Below are 22280 nucleotides of genomic sequence, written 5' to 3' on the forward strand. Positions count from 1 at the left end.
ATGGACTGTATCTGAGTTTTTCAGTACTAAACTGGGTTGCTTCAGTTTAATATAACCCTTTTACCTCATCTTTCAAAACTAAACACAGCAGCGCTTAACACTACACTGTTACTAAGCAGAAATAAGTGTGGCAGTTACTCCGGAGTTGAACTACAAAGGACTACCTTCAAAAAATCTGGTATTATTTTCAATTTTCGACTTTTTTTCGTGAAACCAGTCCTGAATAACTCCGAAATAGGATTATTTTGTCTTTTTGCCATAGTTGGCCTTTGCCCGGATTGTACAATACGCTGAATTTAGAATAGCCTACGAAGGCACACGGTCTTGAACAATCCCTTTGTTTGTACTATTCAAATCCATGCTAATACGTTCATGGCATCACAGCGGACGGATGTTCGTCTTTGCATGGAAAATGTAAGTAAAAGAAATTATATACATTTGGAATGTAGTAAATATACATTTAGAATCTAAAAATGTTTTTTTCTAAAACAGCAAAAGGGCTTAATAATTTTGACGATATTTAATGAACTAAGCAATTAAGCATGTGCAATCAAAATGGTTACAAAGTCAGATCTAAAAAAATAAAGCACCAATTTAACGGTTTTATAATTATAAAAATCAACAAGCCTATTACTTTTTAATTACTCGCTGTTTTGATTATTAAAAGAGTTTCTTAAGTACACCAAGTAATATTGTTACTTGTTTTTAATGTTACCTTTGTACCATAGGGACATTTCTGATAAAATTACGTAACCTCTATCTATACATATAGTCTGTAGGTATATTATACCTATACCTATATTCAGCATGTGTTATTAATTTATTTTTAGTAATATGCACTTAATCTCTTTGAGCTATTCATAAGCTTCTTCGACTATTTAGAAAATATATTCTTAATCTGTTAAGTTCATATGAGTCATCATCATCAACCCATTATTGTCCCACTGTTGAGCACGGGTCGCCTCTCAGAATGAGATGGTTTAGGCTATAGTCCAACGCGTTGGCCAAGCGTGTATTGGTAGACTTCACGTACATTTGACATTGTTTTTTATAAAATCTCTCAGGTATGCAGGTTTCCACACGATGTTTTCCTTCACCGTTTAAGCAAGTGATAATTAATTTCTAATACGCACATCATTTTGAAAAATCAGAGCTGCGTGCCTGGGATTTGAACATCGGACCCCTCGATCGAGAGGCCGAATTTCTTAACCACTATGCTATCACTGCTTTTTGTAGCTTGTTGCATCTAATATATTTGAGCTATTCATAAGCTTCTTCGACCATTTAGAAAATATATTCCTAATCTGTTAAAGGCATATGGGTACTACATAGAAAACTTATATTGTAAAGATTTATCGACGTTTGGTCATAAATTCGTTGTTATCCACGAGACTCATGTTTGAACATCTCGAATACATGTCTGCCTTACAAAATCCTTTAGACTGAAACTTCAGCACGTATCACGGCTGTTCCATCATAGAAGAATGTTTCATATTTATGTATTTCAAGAATATATCCTCGTTAGTCGCATCTCTGATTTTCAAATTTATGTGCGTATTAGAAATTAATTATCACTTGCTTAAACGGTGAAGGAAAACATAGTGAGGAAACCTGCATACCTGAGAGATTTATAAAAAAACCATATTAAAGGTATGTGAAGTCTACCAATACGCACTTGGCCAGCGCGGTGGACTATGGCCTAATACTTCTCATTCTGAGAGGAGACCCGTGCCCAGCAGTGGGACAGTAATGGGTTGATGATGATGATGATGATGATGACACCCTCGTAAGTGCAAGTTTTTTAGATAAAGTTTTTAGACAAAAATAAAACAAATGAAATAAAACACCACCGTGGAAGAATGTACCCTTAAAACTGGGATTTCTGTAAAGTAATCAAAATTAAGTAAAATCTACCAATTCGTACTTGGTCAAAGTGGTGGACTATGATTTAGATAACCCTTTCTCACTCTAAGAGAGAAGGACTGACTATATTTTTTTAAACAATATTGGTGAATACAACCACTACGATTCTTCACATTACATAAGAATTCCAAATCATACCTAACACTATTATCGTATTACAAACCTATATTATCCAAAGTTTTAAACGCTAAAATACTGATTACCAATCAAATTAATTTAAAAAAGAGTACTTATAATGTTAACAAAATTGTGTCATTAGTTAGTTGGGAAACCATTTTGAACGCTCCTAATGACGGTTCCCAAAAAGTTGGTAACTAGAGATGTGCCGAGTCAGGTCGACTCGAGTCGGTAATCGAGTACTTACATAAACTCGCAATCTCGAATACTAATAAGTGGTACTCGAGTACCAGTGATACTCGAATACCGATGGTACTCGTACACTGTCTCCAGTCTTATGTACCCTATATAGGCAAACGAGTGAATGCAGCAGGAATCGTGCAAGTAACAACTTGTTTTAATTTGTTTAGTGAGTGCCTTTTTTTTGGTCTTCCGTGGTTCTATGTTTTACAAAGTACTCGAGTACTTCATGCTAACTCGAGTACATTGTGAATACTCTGGACTCGAGTACTGACTCGATTCTTTTTTATATGAGTACTAAAGTACTCGAATACCAAAAATGGCCGACTCGGTCATCATTATTGGTAACTCGCGAACCTATCGGTCGCGTACGTCTTTATGAGTCACCATTATCATCAGCTCCATGTTTTCCGATAAAACGTGTTTTCCCCAGTTTTAACCCTAGATTCATAACCTTATGTAAGAGTAGCATTATTCATAAACATTCATCCCACGGACGGCTAAATTTAAGTGGCTGGTTTTGAGGTACTTGTAAATAAAATAAATAAATTAAGTATGACTGTCTTTAATATGTTTAACTAGGAAGGTAACAAAAAAAAAATTGAGTCAAAATTAAATTTCATCGGCACATTCCACACACATGAGGCCACGATGATCCATACACATATACTTTTTGCATTGCTTACATTGAAACCTTGTCATACGCCGTTTTTTATAATCACAATAGCCACAAACCTTTTTTTGAGTACCACTTGGACCAGGTGTGTCAATGGTAGGCGTTTCACCTAAAATTTCGGCGATTTTTCTTTTTAGGCATCTCTTCAAAGTTGGCATTTCGTGTCTTTTACGTAACCATGGTTCGGTCAACTTCTCTGAAACATTCTTCACAAAACATCGTCTGCTTATTGGTTTTCGCCCCAGTTTCACATTATTATGCACGTATATTACGTATGAGTTTATTATTGACATGTTGAGTATGCCATAGAAGTAGCATAAAGGCCATCTTTGCGTTTTTCTACAACAAGACATACTTCCACACATTTGGTCGAACGTATCCACAGCACCCTTCGTGGAATTATAGAACTCGATAATTTCCGGTTTACCAGAAGCTCCAATAGTACCGTTACTATGTGTGGTAGAAAGCAAGAGCACGTTCTTGTTGTTTTTAGGTTTGTAAGATACTAACGTACACTGCCTGTCATAACAAAATACGGATGAACCTATTGGTCTTTCTTTTATCTGAAGCAACTCAGGCGGTATTTCGCGTTTATTTGCCCGAAGGGTTCCAACTATTGTACATTTATATGGTGCCTGTAGTAACTGTAGGGCCAAAGGGACTGAAGTAAACCAGTTATCCATGGTGATGTTGCGGTTGCTCCCCCACAAATTTTCAGTCAAAGTCTTGACATAGTAAGATCCGAGTGAGTCACCATTGGTTTCAGTTCTTCCAACATATGGCATAGCGTTTAGCATGTAATTTGTTTTAGAGTCACACAGCATTAAAATTTTTAGACCATACTTATTAGGTTTTGACGGAATATACATCCTAAATGGACATCGGCCTCTGAAGCCCAAGAGTTGTTCATCTATAGTAAGATAACTTCCCGCTTTGTAACTGTCCCTGCATATCTGAATGAACACTTCCCAGCATTCTCTGATAGGCGCGAATTTATCTTGAGCTTTACGTTCATCTCTGGTTGATTTATCATCAAATCTCAAGCAGTTTAGTAAAAAGTCAAATCTTTCCCTTGACATAACTGATATATAGCGAGTTCCACTGAAAGTAGGGTCAAACAGCTCTAAGCTCGTGAGATGATTGTCTTTTTTTGCAGCTGATAATAAAAGCAACCCAAGCAAAGCTGTCAATTCTTTATCGCATGTAGGAGCAATAGTGGCAGTTTTATCTTTGTATTTCGCACTTCTTATCTCAATTTCATCATTTGTATATATGAGTATCTTACGAATCATATCAGCATTTATAAAATTAGTAAAGCAATCGACTGGTTCCGTAATATCCTTCGCGTTATTAGCTGGACCCTGAATTACATGCACGATATTCCTAGCTGGGGTTCTTGTATTTAAAGATTCAAAAGGCATTGAAGACCATTTATGACCATTTTTTCCTCTTAGGTTACGAGCTGATGGAATAATTATACGTCGCGAATGTGTAGAAACGCCAGAAGTACCTGGTATTTCTTCAGTTTCAGAATCAGAAGACAAAATGACGCCGCTTCGGCGTTCCCGCTGTCGTGATCTGATTGGTTGGACGTCGTTTTCACTGTCGGAATCTGTCGGGACCATTTCATCCAATTCCACATGATCTTCGACATCACTCTCTTCATAATTTTTCTGACTGGTAGAATCATCATCACCAGAATCAGATAAACGATTCAAATAGTCCTCAATTTGCTGATCATTCATCCTAAAATAAAATAAAAAGATTTTATGTAAAATACACACAATGACACACTATGGACGATATAATAAAATGTAACTATAAATAATAACTCATACAGAATAATATAATATACTTACTTTACTCTATAAAATCGCAGAACTCATAAAAACAATGTTTTCAAAATAACTTGCAGTCTCGTCAAATGTAACACTATTCATAAACATTCGTTTCTCAGACGTTCAAGAGTCTATAACTTGTGCACAAGATGTCACTGCGAGGCAAGCGCACCCGCGTTACTAACGGTCATGCTATCTAGGAAGGTACTTGAGAGGTCATCATTCTATCTCTTTCACTCGAGGCACTAAAAACAAATTTACGTTTCGCCCGGTCTGTGGGACGAATGGTTATGAATGTAGGGTTAACAGCCGTTTCAGAACTTTAAAGGGTCCATAAATCTATTATATTTTCAATTTCTACGCGTGCTATCTAGGGAAAATGTTTGTGGAGAAATCTCAATCGTTAGTATAGGATGGAACGTTTAAGTGTGAAACGATAATTACTTACATTAGCAATCTATTGATTAATAAGAGTTAAATATGTATAAACACGAAAGATTCAGAAATCTTCGCAAAGAACAGAACATAATCCTGTGTAGGTAAAGTTCTAAAGTACTCCTGTAACAATATTTACACTTATAGACTATTCAAAGATAAGAAACGCATTCGAGACAAACAATTTAGAATCGGACACAAAATTTTTATGTGGACATGAAAAACTATATGTATATGCACTAATCGAAGAGTAAAATGCTGTTTTAAAGTGAAATCAAGTTTTAGTATTCCAAACTATTCAATTCTTACATTACCAAATTACGCAAATAAATTGCAAAAAGCAGAGAAATGTTAGCCGCAAATAAATCAGAATCCTTAGCATCGGACGCAAAGTTTTAAAGTGCTAAAGTGAACATTACTTACATCAGTAAACTGTTCATAAATAAAAACAAAACTGAGACCGCTAACTTTCCACTTAACTTCCTAGAACTGTTAGCTTCCTGTTTTTAAACTCCGTTGCTTTTTTGCTTCAACTTAAGAAAGCGCTTTAGGTTTGTAAGTTTTAAACAGCTTCTAACACCTCACTGGAATGTAGAGTGCATCCTTCTTTGTTCCATTACCATTAATAAGATTATTTTAGACGGCGTGTGCTCTCATGGAAACTACAGTTTGAAGTTAATTACTAGATGCTGTACCTAAAAATTAGTAACACAGCGAAGACCCGTTATTTATTTAGTGGAATATTTTTAAAATTTCAATATTGTATACCAATAGTTAAATTATAACTGTGTTCTATTCTTATAATATCAAGGTGTTTTAATAATTGTTTATACTTATAATAAATATAGCGTTTTTATATAATAAAAGAAAAGATTATCTCCGAAAACGTATTTTAAATTTTGGATAATTATAACATCGGAGCAACATTACACTTATACGAGGCGTTCCAAGTCAGTCTTCAGAGATAGTGGACACTGAACAAAAAATAAAAAATAAATCAAAATAATAAGCAGTATTTGAAAGATATTTAGTATGTTCTTCGATTCAGTTTATAAGTCCGTAAGTTAAGATAAGAGGGTAATCCGACACTCTCCTAAATGACAGGTAACTTAACATCGCTTTACGTTCTATTGACTTCAATCTCGCCCCGAGTTTGGCATATAGGATTTACGTCCCGAGAAACTATTTAGCTTTGCTTAGTTATCTAGTTTCAAATTCTATTTCTTTCAGATTCGTTAGTGTCTTAATTAGATTGTAAGTATGTATTTACTGCAAATATAATTAAGACATTTGTAGTGTGATGTATAGTGAGCTAATTGTTAATTTAATAAGAATAAATTATTGAATTGTAAATTAAAAAAAACGCTTTATGTAAATGTATTTTGATTTATGAATAGTTGCCAAATTGTAACTGCATGATGGTCTATGCTTCATTCTTGTTCCAGTTGTTGAATGCTTCAATGTTCAAAATTAGAACATTAAAATGACCTCACATTAAAAGCCTCACGTTAAATAAAAAAAAAACGCATTTGGAACAAATTTAGTAGGTGCCTTCTTTAATTAAGTTTATAAGTCCGTAAGTTAAGATAAGAGGGTCACCCGATACTCTCCTAAATGACAGGTAACTTAACATCGCTTTACGTTCTATTGACTTCAATCTCGCCCCGAGTTTGGCTTATAAGATTTATGTCCCGAGAAACTATTTAGCTTTGCTTAGTTATTTCGTTTCAAATTCTATCGGTTTGAGATTCGTTAGTGTCTTAATAAGATTGTAAGTATTTACTGAAAACTATAATTAAGACATTTGTAGTAAGATTTATAGTGATCTAATTGTTTATGTCATAAGGAGTAATTATTGAATTATGAACGAAAAATGCTCTATATAAAAGTATTTCGAAATCTGGATAGAAGCCACATCGGAGCATCATGGTGGACTATGCTTCATGCTTGTTCAATTGTGGGGAGCGTTCAATGTTCAAGATCGGAACATTAAAAGGATTGTGCTTCACATTAAGTATAAAAGTTTAAACGTTTTTCAAAGTAATAAGCAGTATTTGAAATATATTTAGTACGTTCTGCGATTCAGTTTATAAGTCCGTAAGTTAAGATAAGAGGGTCACCCGACACTCTCCTAAATGACAGGTAACTTAACATCGCTTTACGTTCTATTGACTTCAATCTCGCCCCGAGTTTGGCTTATAGGATTTACATCCCGAGAAACTATTTAGTTTCGCTTAGTTATTTAGTTTCAAATTCATTCAATTTCAGGTTCATTAGTGTCTGAACCAACTCTATATAGAAGTAAAATGTATAAGTAAATTTCGAAATTAGCGACAACACTAACTACCTACTCGCATATAAAATGTGTCGGAAAAAACTTTTCGCTCCCAATAATTTAAATAGTTTTACAATATTTTTTTTTAATTAAAAATCACATACCAGCTGAAATATTAATACCAGATGAAACAGTTATGTGGTTAAAATTTTCGTATTTCAATGTTATGTAGTAAAAAGTTATTATTATATAACATACAAAAACTACAAAAATATTCACATATTGTATGTAAGTATCTGAAGGTGGTAGAACCCTTTGTGCTTCGACTCCGGTGGCACTACCGCCACACTCATAATTCCTAATAACAGCAGTGTATAGGAGTGTAGTATATGTAATGTAACAGCAGTAAGCGCTACTGTGATCAGGTTTGAAGGGTGTAGTAACGGATATATACTTTTCCGAGGCGTTCCAGCTTAGTCCTCAGGGATGGACGCGTCTGTGGCGAACCTCAGGTAAGAATATCTAATCCTATCTGTGGTTGATTACAGATGTCCATGGGCAGCAGTAACCACTTACCATCAGATGGACTGCATGCTTCTCTGCGACTCCTATATAAAAAGTGGCACAATACAATCATCGATAATAATCTTTAATTAACGTAAATATAAAATACTCATGACATCCTAATTAATAAAATCCCGTTGAAATCCTAGAAGCTAATTTAAACAAGACGAGTCTACGAGTTACCTTATATTTCTGATCCGTAGCACTACCATGAGTTTACAAGAGTATTACTCGCTAGCGACTGCGTAAAATAAATGTATGAAAAATTATACAGCGCCTCTGGTGGTTACTCGTAGAACTAAAATCCGTAGTGTGAGCCACTACGTAACTCGATACGTAAAAAACCTATCGAAATCACATCGCTAGCGAATGTCATTATGATCTATTGCCATACAAATTCGGTCCCATGAGTCATTAATTTGACAGACGTTGTCAAGAAATACCGTAACGATAGTAGTTATGTTATTCACTAGCAAAATGACAATAGTTTTCTATTTACAATTTCTATAGTGGCGTTTCTATGCCAACTCATGGTAATGCTACCGTTCCGTATCCGACTGCGTAACAGATGAGGGAGCAGATCCGATGTTAATTGCCCATTCGTGTGTAATCTTTTAATTAGCTAAGTGTAAACTCGTTCGCGCTGACAGCTATTCCCATGTTTCTTACCGTTGTACTTGGTAGCGAGTGTTAATGGAATTTACCGTGATGATAACGTAAGCTCGAATTAAACGCTAAACGGCTAATTGGTTATGTGCTTAATATAAACCGTTTATGTATAAGCTTATGTTAGCGTGACGTAACTTTAGTTTTACAATTTATTCTGTAAAATATTGAGTATTTTTTAACGCATGAAAATTTCTATGTCGCTTCTCCATAGCAAACCACAGATGGTACCTACATTGCCTTTTATCCTTTCTCTTTCCTTTTTTCTGTTAATAGCAGTCTAATTTATTTTGAGTAACAAATACGACACATCTGAAGAAAACATATTATACCGCAAATGACGATTTTACTTTCGTTGAACAACTGTTTGATATCGAATCTCTAATGCGTCATGTAGTCAACTATAATAAAATACATCCTTCAGAAGGAAAAAAAATCGTCAGCATCAAGTAACGACTGCCTTGTAGTGTAAGGTATAAGCATAGGAAGTGTAATATGTAAGGTACAAGATGTAGCAATTGATGATGAAGTCTCAGCAGATAAGCAAACTCATTATTATCGTAATACCTTCTTAATATAGATCTTTTTCCAAAAAGTTAAACTGGAAAGTTCACATCTACTCTAATATGCTCACCAATCTTAAAGTTTAAGCTATTTCATAACTAAAATAAGTAATAATCGATCTTATACATATATTATATTTAAAAGAGTAGGTACCGTTACTCGACTGTAATATACTTCCAATCCTCAACAAAGACGTAAAGCCCTTATAAGAACTAAATATAGTCGCAGCGCAACATCTAATTGCTCGTCGAAATTCGCAAATTAATTCAAAATACGTGAGCGAGGAGTGAAACAGACTTGTTTGTAGTACCTGCAATAAATTGCAATTAGCAAAGCTGCCGTTGTCTTGTTATCGAGTTAGCGCCTCTGCCGTGCCACTCCAGTATAGCGGATCTCGAATAAATTATTAACACTGAAATCTAACGCGGGTGCATCGTCTGGGAGTAATTATTGTAGGATTAGTTCGGAATTGATTGCAATTGAAGGTAAAAGTCAACGTATTTTGAGAGATAGAGTTACGCTGTAGGGTTTATCAGTTCTAATTTAATAGATATGGTACAGGATCCCTAGTATAGTTTTCATCATTTATTAATAACAAGCTGATTTTTCGTGAGTAGCTTCGTTTCGACAAGACGCCCAACATTTTTCCTTACAGCAATGTTGGTAAATGGTAGCTTGATGGGGCAGCAAGGATAAAATATGTTGACCGGACGAATTCTAAAAATTTATTACTAACCAAATTTTTCTTTGTTAATTATAAAGATAATTATTTAAATAACGTGAAAAAATATTTGTCCTACAAAATATAAGGTTTTTATTAAGGCGTCCCCCCTCTCCAACATGTATCATAAACAAGGTCATGAAAAATAATTACTAACCAGCTGATTTTTTTTTTATTGGCTGTCTACCATTTACATAGTCTACCATGCACATTGTCCTACAAATTGCATGGTATGTCATCTCGGACCTACGCTGAAAAGATGTTAATTCCGCAGGATTATTTTTTTTTATTAGTAACTGTAGGACAAAGGTATCACGTGATAGGATAATATAATTTTTATCTAAATAAAACAATGTCCTACAAAAAAAAGGGTAACTTTTATTAATCCTACAAGATTTGTAATTTAACTATAATATAATATAAATAAACTATAAAACTGGCGGACTGGAATAACGTACTTCGCAATTTGTAGGACAATGTGGGTAGTAAGCTGTGTAAATGTTAGACAGCTAATAAAAAAAAAATCAGCTGGTTAGTAATTATTTTTCATGACCTTGTTTATGATACATGTTGGAGAGGGGGGACGCCTTAAAAAAAACCTTATATTTTGTAGGACAAATATTTTTTCACGTTATTTAGATAATTGTCTCGATAATTAATAAAAAAAAATTCGGTTAGTAATTTTTTTTTTTGATTCGTCAAATCAACATATTTCATCCCTATTATTTTAGTTATAAACCACAATCGAGAACTTTCGTACGAGAATTTGTTGGGCGTCTCATTGAAACGAAGCTATTCTGGAACACTCAGCTTGATACTAATTATTTTTACATTAAGTATTAGTACTACAACTTTTAAGTGTAGGTCCGAGATGACATACCATGTAATTTGTAGGACAATGTGCATGGTAGACTATGTAAATGGTAGACAGCCAATAAAAAAAAAATCAGCTGGTTAGTAATTATTTTTCATGGCCTTGTTTATGATACATGTTGGAGAGGGGGGACGCCTTAATAAAAACCTTATATTTTGTAGGACAAATATTTTTTCACGTTATTTAAATAATTATCTTGATAATTAACAAAGAAAAATTTGGTTAGTAATAAATTTTTAGAATTCGTCCGGTCAACATATTTTATCCTTGCTGCCCCATCAAGCTACCATTTACCAACATTGCTGTAAGGAAAAATGTTGGGCGTCTTGTCGAAACGAAGCTACTCACGAAAAATCAGCTTGTTATTAATAAATGATGAAAACTATACTAGGGATCCTGTACTAATAGTGTTGCAATACACTTTTTAGCGTCTCTGCCGTGCCACTCCAGTATAGCGGATCTCGAATAAATTATTAACACTGAAATCTAACGCGGGTGCATCGTCTGGGAGTAATTATTGTAGGATTAGTTCGGAATTGATTGCAATTGAAGGTAAAAGTCAACGTATTTTGAGAGATAGAGTTACGCTGTAGGGTTTATCAGTTCTAATTTAATAGATAGTGTTGCAATACACTTTTTAGCGTCTCTGCCGTGCCACTCAAGTATAGCGGATCTCGAATACATTATTAACACTGAAATCTAATGCGAGTGCATCTTATGGGAGCAATTATTGTAGGATTAGTTTGGAATTGATTGCAATTGAAGGTAAAAGTCAACGTGTTTTGTGAGATAGAGTTACGCTGTAGGGTTTATCAGTTCCAATTTAATAGATAGTGTTGCAAGACACTTTTTAGCGCCTCTGCCGTACCACTCAAGTATAGCGGATCTCGAATACATTATTAACACTGAAATCTAACGCGAGTGCATCGTCTGGGAGTAATTATTGTAGGATTAGTTTGGAATTGATTGCAATTGAAGGTAAAAGTCAACGTGTTTTGTGAGATAGAGTTACGCTGTAGGGTTTATCAGTTCCAATTTAATACATAGTGTTGTAATACACTTTCTATTTTGTTACACTAAAATTTGTGTTTCCTTTCTTCTCTTTATTGGTACTTATTTCAATATTTTTGCACCGTCTTTAATTTTTTATCCACATTCTTAAAAGCGGCGGGTAGAAAGTGCTATTTTGCATCTTAAGCACCATAACTTTCTTTGATAATAAATAAATGTGTTCTGTATGACGTTAAAAGTTCATTTACATCTAAAAATATAGAATAAGTTTGACGTGGCAGACAAATACTGTTCATTTACTTTGGTCCGCATTATTAAATCAAAATTAATATGGATAATTTTATTATTACTTGATCAACCAGAGACTTAGTTTGACTTTGCATAGAGTATATTAATTAATTTTAATATAACTTGATAAACCATGTGGTTTAATTTGATTGATTTAAACATATAGAGCATATTAAAAAGTACCGACTTAGAAAACCCAATAATTAAAATGTCATATTAACATGAATAATACAACAAAACATTGCAACCATTATGATTCAGACCTCGCCTTTGACTCGAAAAAAACATTTAGAGTTAAAATAAACGCCGAATATCTCCTCGTAAATCTGTCAGCAAAACAATTCGTACCCTTTCACGAGCAATAAAACGCTAGCAAGAACAGAGGCAACGAAAGAAGTATCATAAATATAAGATTCATTTATATTCGTTCACGCGACCCTTGAGATAAACTAAAACCGCGGCCAAAGCAATACAATAAGGAAATTTATTTATAACTCCTTATTGCATCTCCAAAGATTCATCATCATCAACCCATTATTGTCCCACTGGGCACGGGTCTCCTCTGAGTGTGAAGGATTAGGCCATAGTCCACCGCGCTGGCCAAGTATTGGTAGAGTTCACATACCTTTCAGATGTTTTTAAATAAATCTCTCAGGTATGCAGATTTCCTTACGATGTTATCGTTTAAGCAAGTGATAATTAATTTCAAATACGCACATAACTTTGAAAAATCAGAGGTGCGTGGGATTTAAACCTCGGACCCCTCGATCGAGGGGCAGTCTCATAACCATTAGGCTATCATTGTTTTTCTTTTTTTCAAAGTGATTACTTTAATTAATTTTAAACTGCACGAGCAAAGCAATACAAGTTTGAATGAAATTGAACAAAAACCTCAAACCCCTTTGAAATGAGTCGCTGGATATTTCTGGCTCTTTACGTTATTGATTTTCGAGTTCTTTGATCTGTTTTAATTCCCATGGGAGCTTTGGGTGTTTTTTTCTCTTTAATGCGGTAATGCGTTTTACTTTTGCGGTTGTGATAGGTACATTACAAGAAGCGTATGATAGGTATTTTGTCGCAGTCATACTGATTGACAGTGATATGAATAAATTAATACTCAATTCAATAACTTTCGATAGGAATCGAAAGGAGTAGGCCCGCGTGGCGGAGCGGTCACCAAACCGGTCTGACGCGCAGAGGGTTTTGTTTCTGTTTCTGGGTCTGGGTGTTTGTAAATTTGTCTCTGTGTGTGTCCATAGCAACCACGATACAGGAAATCCTAGTGTGGGGCTGTGAGTGTAGAAAGCGTTTTAGTTTTTTTTAGTTTTTTTAGGAATATTGACAGTAATTATGCTTTTATAAGTCATCCTCTTGTCTGAACGCGCAGTATTTTGAATATGTTGTTATATAAGGGCTCTAATATACCACTGGCCGCCACTGACTGTGTACGGTAGTCGGTAAGGACAGGCAGCGACAGTCAGCGGCCGTCGGCGATGGTGGTCAACGCTGGCTGTTACTCACGTATTAGCTTACTGCCGTCCGTATGTTGCTTCTCGTACGGGGAATAAACAACAAAATAAACAAATCAATTTAAACTTTCCAAAAATCCAATATAAAATAAAACACTTAAAAAATTTCGTACGAGATTTCCGTTCGTAAAAAAATATTAAAATCACAGACCTGTATTTGTTTTGTACCCATAGATTAGTTAAGATTACTCACTCCTAACAAGAAAATGTACCCAGTTTTGAGAATTGAAATAGTTGCGTAAAAAAGTTTTGCCACGTCTCCGTGCTAAAATGTCCCTAAAATATTTGAAATAATTATTTATTTATGTAAATTACGCAGTATTAGTTATTTCTTCGTAAATTTTCTCTAAAAATGCTTTTATTAGTCAAGAATTTCATTCAAATTTCATTCAATTTCAAGGCGGCGAAGTATCTTTACTAATCTATGTTTGTACCCAACAAATACAGGTCTGTGATTAAAATATTGTGTCACACACACACATACACATAAGTATATTATTACAATTTGAAGTTAAGCTGAAAATAAACAAGAATCAGTCGTTGTATGAGTAAATACCGGTAAATTTATGTTGTGAAGAGCAATTAATTCAAAATTTTCAATAGAAAAGTTCTCCATTTTATGCTTTGTGTTCCGCTTAGCAGTTTGCTTTCCTGAACTGGTTTATTCAATGAATTCCTTTATTAGCTTTCCATTGAAGACAGAAGAAAGCCCCGGTTGTATTGTATTTACCAAATAAACTACTTCGCAAATGCTTTTTGACAAAGATTTTCTTTCGGCTTCTTTGCCAGCTCAGTACCTTGATGTCAAAGAGATAATTAAAACTCTGATTTTAATAAATTATTAAAGGAACTACGATGTGTTCTATAGATAATAAATATCGTTTATAACTTTAGTATATAGGTACCTTATTATTCCGTGACATATCTTATTAAATTCATGTTATTATATATAGTTAAAATTAAATCAAAAGTAATCCTAAAAGCTTAGAATTGATGTATTAATGGACTGTAAGAAATACAAGAGTAATGTTTTTTAGGTTGATGGATTCAGCGTCTTTCGTAGGTTAGAAAGTTCCTAAACTATTACCGAATTTAATTAAAGCAATTAATATAAAGGCTTAAATCAGTACCCTTAGTATGAGTTTTTACGTTTTTACAAAAATGACTGTTTTTGTATTTGCTTACGTATTTTCCATACATTTCCAATCAATCCTGATACAGTACAGATATAAAAACAATTTCCAAAAGATACAAAATAGTCTTCAACTTAACACATAAAGCAATCAAGTTACAGTTGATCCGATATCGCTTAAAGCTAAGTACAATAGGACCGAAAGGGGATTAACTTGTTGTCAGTAAATTGGATCCTAATGAAGCAAAGGCTCTTTAGGTAAACAAGACGGTCGTCTTGCCCCTGTTTACATGATTCAACGGTTCGTTAGCTTTGTTCAAATCCAATAGCCCGTTTCTATACAGGTTGTATTTGTTTAAGTACGATTGCAGCATGCAAGGTTTGGTTGCAAAAGTATTTGAAATCAGCGTCTTTTACAAGGTTTTATCGAAATGCAGAGGGTTATAAAGTATTTTGAACGTATCTATGTGTGTGTGTATGTGTGTGTATGTTTGTGTGTATGTCTCATAAGAAATGATGGATAAAATTAAAATTGTGATGATGAACATAGGTTGTATTTGATTAAGTACGATTGCTGCATGCAAGGTTTGGTTGCAAAAGTATTTGAAAATCAGCGTCGTGAGTTTAAACGTAAAACCCCTTATTGAAATGCAGATGGTAATAATGCATTTTGTACTTACTTACGTATGTGTATGTTTGTATGTATGCGACCACGCGTAGGTAAAAAAAGTTCAGGCCGCCCCCGCCAGGTGGACCGACGACCTGAAGAAGACGGCGGGAAATCGCTGGATTCAAAAGGCACGGGACCGGTTGGAGTGGCGCCAATTAGGGGAGGCCTATATCTAGCAGTGGACCTCAAAATGCTGATGGATGGAAGGACGGGATGTTTGTATGTATGTATGTATGTCTTTTAAGATCTTTGAAGGTGGTAGAACCCTTAGTCGTTCGACTCTTACACTTTGCTTAACACTTGTGTGTTCTAGTTTGAAGAGTGTGGTAAGTGAGACATACTTTTCCGAGGCGTTCCAACTTATCAGGTAGGAATATCTTATCCTAGCGGGGGTTGATAACAGATGTCCACGGGCGGCAGTAGCCACTTACTATCAAAAATCTTATATAAGAAATGACGGGTGGACGTGTGTTATCGTGTTACGTTTATCGTTATAGCTCCTATAGTAATCATTATGTGTTGCACATCACTGCCTGTCCATGAAGTACAGTATTATCTGTGTGACATTTTAACGTAAACAACACAAAATTGCATGGGAGTCATCTGTCATCGAGCAAATAAAGAAATGGAAGTAGTACAATAAATGTACCTTAATTTTTTTTTGTAAATTATGAATTCAGTATAACGATTTGATTTACTTGGGTATTGTGTAAATTGAAGCATATCGGTGGAGTAAGTTCCAGGCCTCTCCCACAGGAGAAATGCATGCCATGCGTGGGATATGAAAAAGGACTACACGCACAGCAACAAATTTTTAAGAACCTATTAATACTTGTACTTAATACGAGTAGAATACTTTTATACATCGTGAATGCCTTCGAAATTTATTGCAAGAATTGTATTGAAACAAAAGTTTAGTAAATATTAGTTAAATGCTCTGATTCCTTGACGTGGTAATTGAAAGTAAATAATGCAGAGTAATTTACACAAACCTCCTTAGAACTTTCTTACTGTATAAACAGAAAGGCTTAAAGTTACTTTTTGTTAAAGATTTCAAAACAATTTAGAAGTCTTCTGGAACAATAATAAGATAACAAAAACAAATAGCCCCAGGTAAATAGAAGAAAAAATAATTATTAAATTGAATTAAAAATATCTCAAAGTCTAATCATTTTTAATGCAACCAAATAATGCGAAAATTTGCCAAATATATTTGTCCCTCAATCCAATCGGTAAGTATTGTAAAAGCAATATTTTAAAATCTTTTGCTCATTTTATATTTTTGCCTACAATTAGCTTGGACACATTGTCAACCATTACAATGTTACCAATTATTAACTGTTACAATGATAGTTGTTCACATAGAAGTGCACAATTAACTGAACTAATGAATAGAAATTTAATTGATGTACAAATTAGGTTCCTATTGACGCCACTTGAATATTTCGTACTAGGGATGTCAATAAATGAATGAAATTTCGGATCTTGATCCATAAATTCGTATCGAAAAGTATTATATATCGGTTTTAGATACGTTCACGGGTATGGAATTATTTCAGAATATCCGATGGTTTCAGAAAGGCTCGTTATGGATATTAGTTTTTTTATGGAATTATAAAAGTAAATATAAAATGTATCGAGTCACTTAGGGTTTCGGATATATTTTGATGATCGTAGAGTCTTTAAAAATGTTGTGGGTTGACTACGGAGACACAAACCCTACACCTGTACCCTTGCCATGAGTTTTGACAAATATGACTGTTTTGGTATTTGTTTACGTATTTCCCATACAATTTACAATCAGTGCCCCTAGCGGATTGTATCAGAACTATAGTGTCAGTAACGTATTTAATGCTACGTATAAATTGACAAAAGGCGCTTTATGTTTTGTCTCTCATTTTTGCGAACATGTGAAATAGACAAAAAGACTTGAGCACTTACTTATTTGTATGTTTATTCAGTCTACTAAGCAAACGGAACAGAATAATGGATTGAGTAAACGGAATGTAAAATTGTGGGATGTTTTGAAAACTCATGGTAATGGTACTGTTTCTGCCTTATAACGTTATTGTTAAGCGCTGTTGTGTTCTGTTTTGAATGATGAAGGGACGAGGCGTTCCAATTTGTTCTCAGGGGGTAGCAATGCATACCTTAACTTTACATACATGGGCTGCAGTAAGGGGCTACCTTACCATCAGGTACTTCGCTACTTTCAAAACAACAATATCCGATACTTTCGGTTCCAGTTCCGAAGTTCCACAACATCCCTAGTGCGTACCACATACGCTACGAGAATACGCGCGTTTGCGTTTTGATCAAAGCAGCCGCCGCCCACTGCGAATCGTGATACGTGATACGAACGATTTTGTGCAATCGGCTGGAATCTTTAAACTGCGTTTCAAAATTAGTTCATATTTGATACAATACATTCGGATTGACGCCCCGTGTGGCGTTTAGTTTTGGAAAAGCGGATGTCTATTTTTATAACTAAATAATGGGTTTAGGTGTTTGTTATAGGTTTTTGTTTGCATGTATCGTAACTATGGAATTCATAGTGATATCATACGCAAATTGTGGTAGTTTTCTATGATATAGAAAGTTATTTTTTGTGATAATGTTGAAATGTTCGGTATATAACTTTTAATAAAACAATGCAACGTATATATCATTATATTATTATATTTTTAAATAGAAGAAAAAAATACTTAAACGTACTATATACCTTCTTACTTTTTACCTAACTATAGAGGGTAATTTTTTCGAGCGTATGAAACCATGTAGTATGTACTCGTATGTATCCTTGTCTCATACTTTGGCAAGCCCCGCAGCCCAAACGGCTTGATAGCTTTTAAAATATGAAGCTTTTTTATTTAAACAGTCGACTTACTTTTTTATTACAATTCTAGTTTTTACTTTTAAATACAAATTGGTTTTCTGAAATATTTGCATACTGAGTAGTTATAGACGGTATTTGTTATGTCCTCGCAGTGGCAAGTTGAAGCTAAACTAACTTCGCATCGGCGCCAAGTGTAAGCGTGTTTCGAACGGCGTGTTTACTGGGACAGTGGCTCTCAACTTTGCTTCAACGGTTTTGAATTGGGCAGCGAAAAAAAATGTCAAAAGTTTAAAAATTTAGTATAATTTTGCGCAAAATTTTTTTTTGGAATTAAAATCATGAAAGTAAGATTTGAGTGTAATGTAGCCAGAACCGTTAATGAATATTTACTTTTTAGGATTCTGTTGTTTAATGCTTAAAAATATCTTATAATTTCATCAATAGGTCTATATGTCATTTTACTTAGAAACTATATTAAAAGTGTCTGATGTAACAAAAAACAAAATAACTCAACGCCAGATAATGAAAAAAATGTAGTGTACTGCATAGGTATAAGCAGGATATTTTTGAATTAATTGTCAAATAGTATACAGGTTTGATATATGTATTTTATTGAATTCCATAGTTGGTGCAACATGTGTTCGTAATGTCATAGAAAGCTGCAAAAATGTAATGCTAGTAATTGCTAAACAATGTTTATGTTATTATGTTTCGAAATATTTATTTAATAAAGTGACCAGTCCTAAAAGACCCATCCCAGGTTGAGAATCTCTTCAGTGGAACGTTCATCTAACGTAAGCGATGACGCCAACTCTCCTTTGTTTGCCTTCTTATTTTGCCAAGCAAATTCGTTACAACAGAGTAAACGAAATTCTCAACTGAACGTTCTGTTATTTTAGGGACAAAGGAGTCAGATTTGTAGTACAAATAGCTAACTAGTTTAAGTTGATTTATTTTGAAAAGTTGACTTGATGGTAAGTGATCTCTGTCGATCATAGACATCTGTAGCCAGCTCTCCCAGAACATGTTTTAACTGGACCCGATCCCGGATACGTTGCCACTCTTGAGGATTAAGATGATCGCTTCATATGTAGTTTCTGTAGTTTCCTATCTGGTGATGACTACAGATGTCCAGGGGCAGCAGTAATCACTAACCATCAGGTGAATTGCATACTTATCTGATACTCCTATATTGTAAAAAAATATGCGTAGTGCGCCCATCGAGTTTTCGTATCTAAGCAAAAATCTCACATCATTTAATGTTTCCCTGAAAAAGCTCCTTTCGCCATCCCGAAACCAAAACAAATGTGGTTACAAAATTGACGTCTATTGGACTATTGACGTATATCCGAATTTTATATAAAAATACTGGCAAACTCATTTGCTACTACAACGTTATAATAAAAAAAAAAACACAAAATGTTATCATTACGGAAAACATTATCCTAAAAGCACATACTAGAAATGCACATTTTTCAATAGCGAAAGGCTCGCTTTAATCGGTACGTAGCTTTTGAATAGGCAATGATTCCGATGCTGCCCGTGATGCGAATAGCTCAGGACAGAATAGCTCTGAAAGGGATACACACTACATATGTCGATGTCGGAGCGAAGCCAATGAATTGATGATGGAACAAATTAATCCTTTCAAAATCTTCGATCTAACAATTTTGTAGCGATATGTGAAATGTTAGTGTCTATTTTAAAATTAAATTGTCATTTGTAAAGTTATGAGCAGAAAAACAGTTTGGGCGTTAAATGATACTATTCACAGTTTAATGACATCTGTAATTAACCCTAACTAGGATAGGTATTCACTTAAAATTGGTGAAATGAATTGCTGCCTCTGAGTTGCTACCCCTGCTCCTATCGGAACCCCTTAGAACAGAACACAGTAATGATAAACGCAACTGCTGTTATAAAAAAAAGTGTGGCAGTGGTGTTACTGGAGTCGAACTATACCGGGTTCTGCCTTTAAAATGCACCATCCCACCTTGAACACATTATAACAATACATTTTATATGTGCATAGTATCCTACGTATCACTATATTGAAGGAAATGAGCGATAATTGTGCATAAAATTTAATTATTACCAAGGCCCGCTCACTGTTGCTCTACGTAGCCCGGAGTCGGAAGATTTAGAGCAGTAATATTATAAATTCGGAATATAAGTACTCTCGTTCAATTTTGAGGGTGTACTTGAGAAAATTACGGAAAGGTGGTCTTATCCACTTCAGCTGCCACTCCCAAAGATTCGGATTTGAATTATCTGCATGAGGTTATTAAATTTGACTTCTTTAATGCTGTTAATTACGACTTTCACTTTATGCGTTGTTACAGTCCCACTGCTGGTCATGGTTCTCAGAATGGGAGGAGTTTGGCCATAGTCCACCACGCTGGCCAAGTGCGAATAAGCAAACTTCACACTCTTTTGAGAATTTTTTAAGAACTATTTTTCTTCATACTTATACAATAAGCTAGTTATAATTAAATTCTAATACGGACATATCCAAGTTTTATGTGTCTGGATTTTGAGCCTCGGACCCTCATGTGAAAAGTCTGTTTCACTTTATGCAATTTTCGTAATAAGGGAATCATAACGAAGTTTCCAGTTAGCGATATTCAAAACGAGTTTATAAATTTTAGTCAAAATGTGGAACCTCAAATTAATCTGAATAAGACAGTGGAGGGTTCCTATTAATTATTCAAATTACTTCCTTTATTTTTACTCGGATGTTATAATAAAAAATAATTCCGCGTAATTTAATTCTTATCTACAGCGTCAAGACCATATCTAAGAATAAATTTCGTAAATTATTCATGCGGAAAGTTTTAACGGCGACATGATTTTAAAACCGACATTTGTAAGCCGCTACGCAATAATTTTGTAAAGTTTAAAAGGTTTCGGTACATCCCTGAAGTTATATGCGAAACATAATTTTATATGTTTTTTCCTCGACCATACCAAACTTTGTTAAAACCGTAAGTTTTGTAGTTTAAATTCAAATTTCATTTATTTAAAATTGATTCATATAGAATACTTTTTGAAAGTCGACAAACTACCACCGCTTCGGAAGGTGTTTCGCTATGGAGAAGAAGCGGCGCAAGAAACTCCATACGTGTGCGTGTATCTTTTAAAGGGTAAATAATCTACAATTTTAAGTACTGATTTACATTATAATAAGATTTTTTATAACGTAAAGTTAATTTTATATTAGATTTAATCCTTTTCTCGAATAGGTCGATACTGTCTTTTAGTATTTTATTGTAGAAACGAATACAGCCAAAGAAAGGAAAAGAAAATTAAAAGCTCGTATCACGAGTCCCCGCTACATGTTAAAATGTTTGAATTTTAAAATGGTAAGCCTCCAGTATTTGCAAGTATTCCAAATAATCATTTTTACAGGTTGGATTGACCTACCTCAGATAGGACACCTGATGTCGCTAATAGATGCGTTGCTATACGCAAGGCCTAAGGGCTGAGTTAAAATAAGTCGTAAACAATCTCTCCTTTATTAGACGCCTCAAAACAAACCACAGCAGCACATAACGCTGTTATTACAGACACAGATGTGGCGGATGTCTCCGGAATCAAACCACGAAGATTTCTATCACCTTTAAAATGCTACCGAATACAGATTGAACACAAGTTTTACTTCAGTAACTATCTCGAGTAAAGTCAATAGAGCTAATTTTAATTAAGGTGCTAATAAGACAAATCTGATGAGTCTTAGTAACAAGACTCGAATGTTAATGAACGTTAAAAATAGAAGCTACATTATACGAAATAGGAGTCTTCTTTACTGAGACGACACGACACCGACAACGATATCAGTCGACGCCTAATTCGATAATTGTACAATACGCTGCCCACTGCCTCGACGCGACACGACGCTGTTGTCGCCGAAGATAGTATCAG

This window comes from Epargyreus clarus, unplaced genomic scaffold (assembly GCF_041222505.1).
Source record: "Epargyreus clarus isolate Ecla_fem2 unplaced genomic scaffold, WU_Ecla_fem_2.2 ptg000023l, whole genome shotgun sequence".
Lineage (NCBI taxonomy): Eukaryota > Metazoa > Arthropoda > Insecta > Lepidoptera > Hesperiidae > Epargyreus > Epargyreus clarus.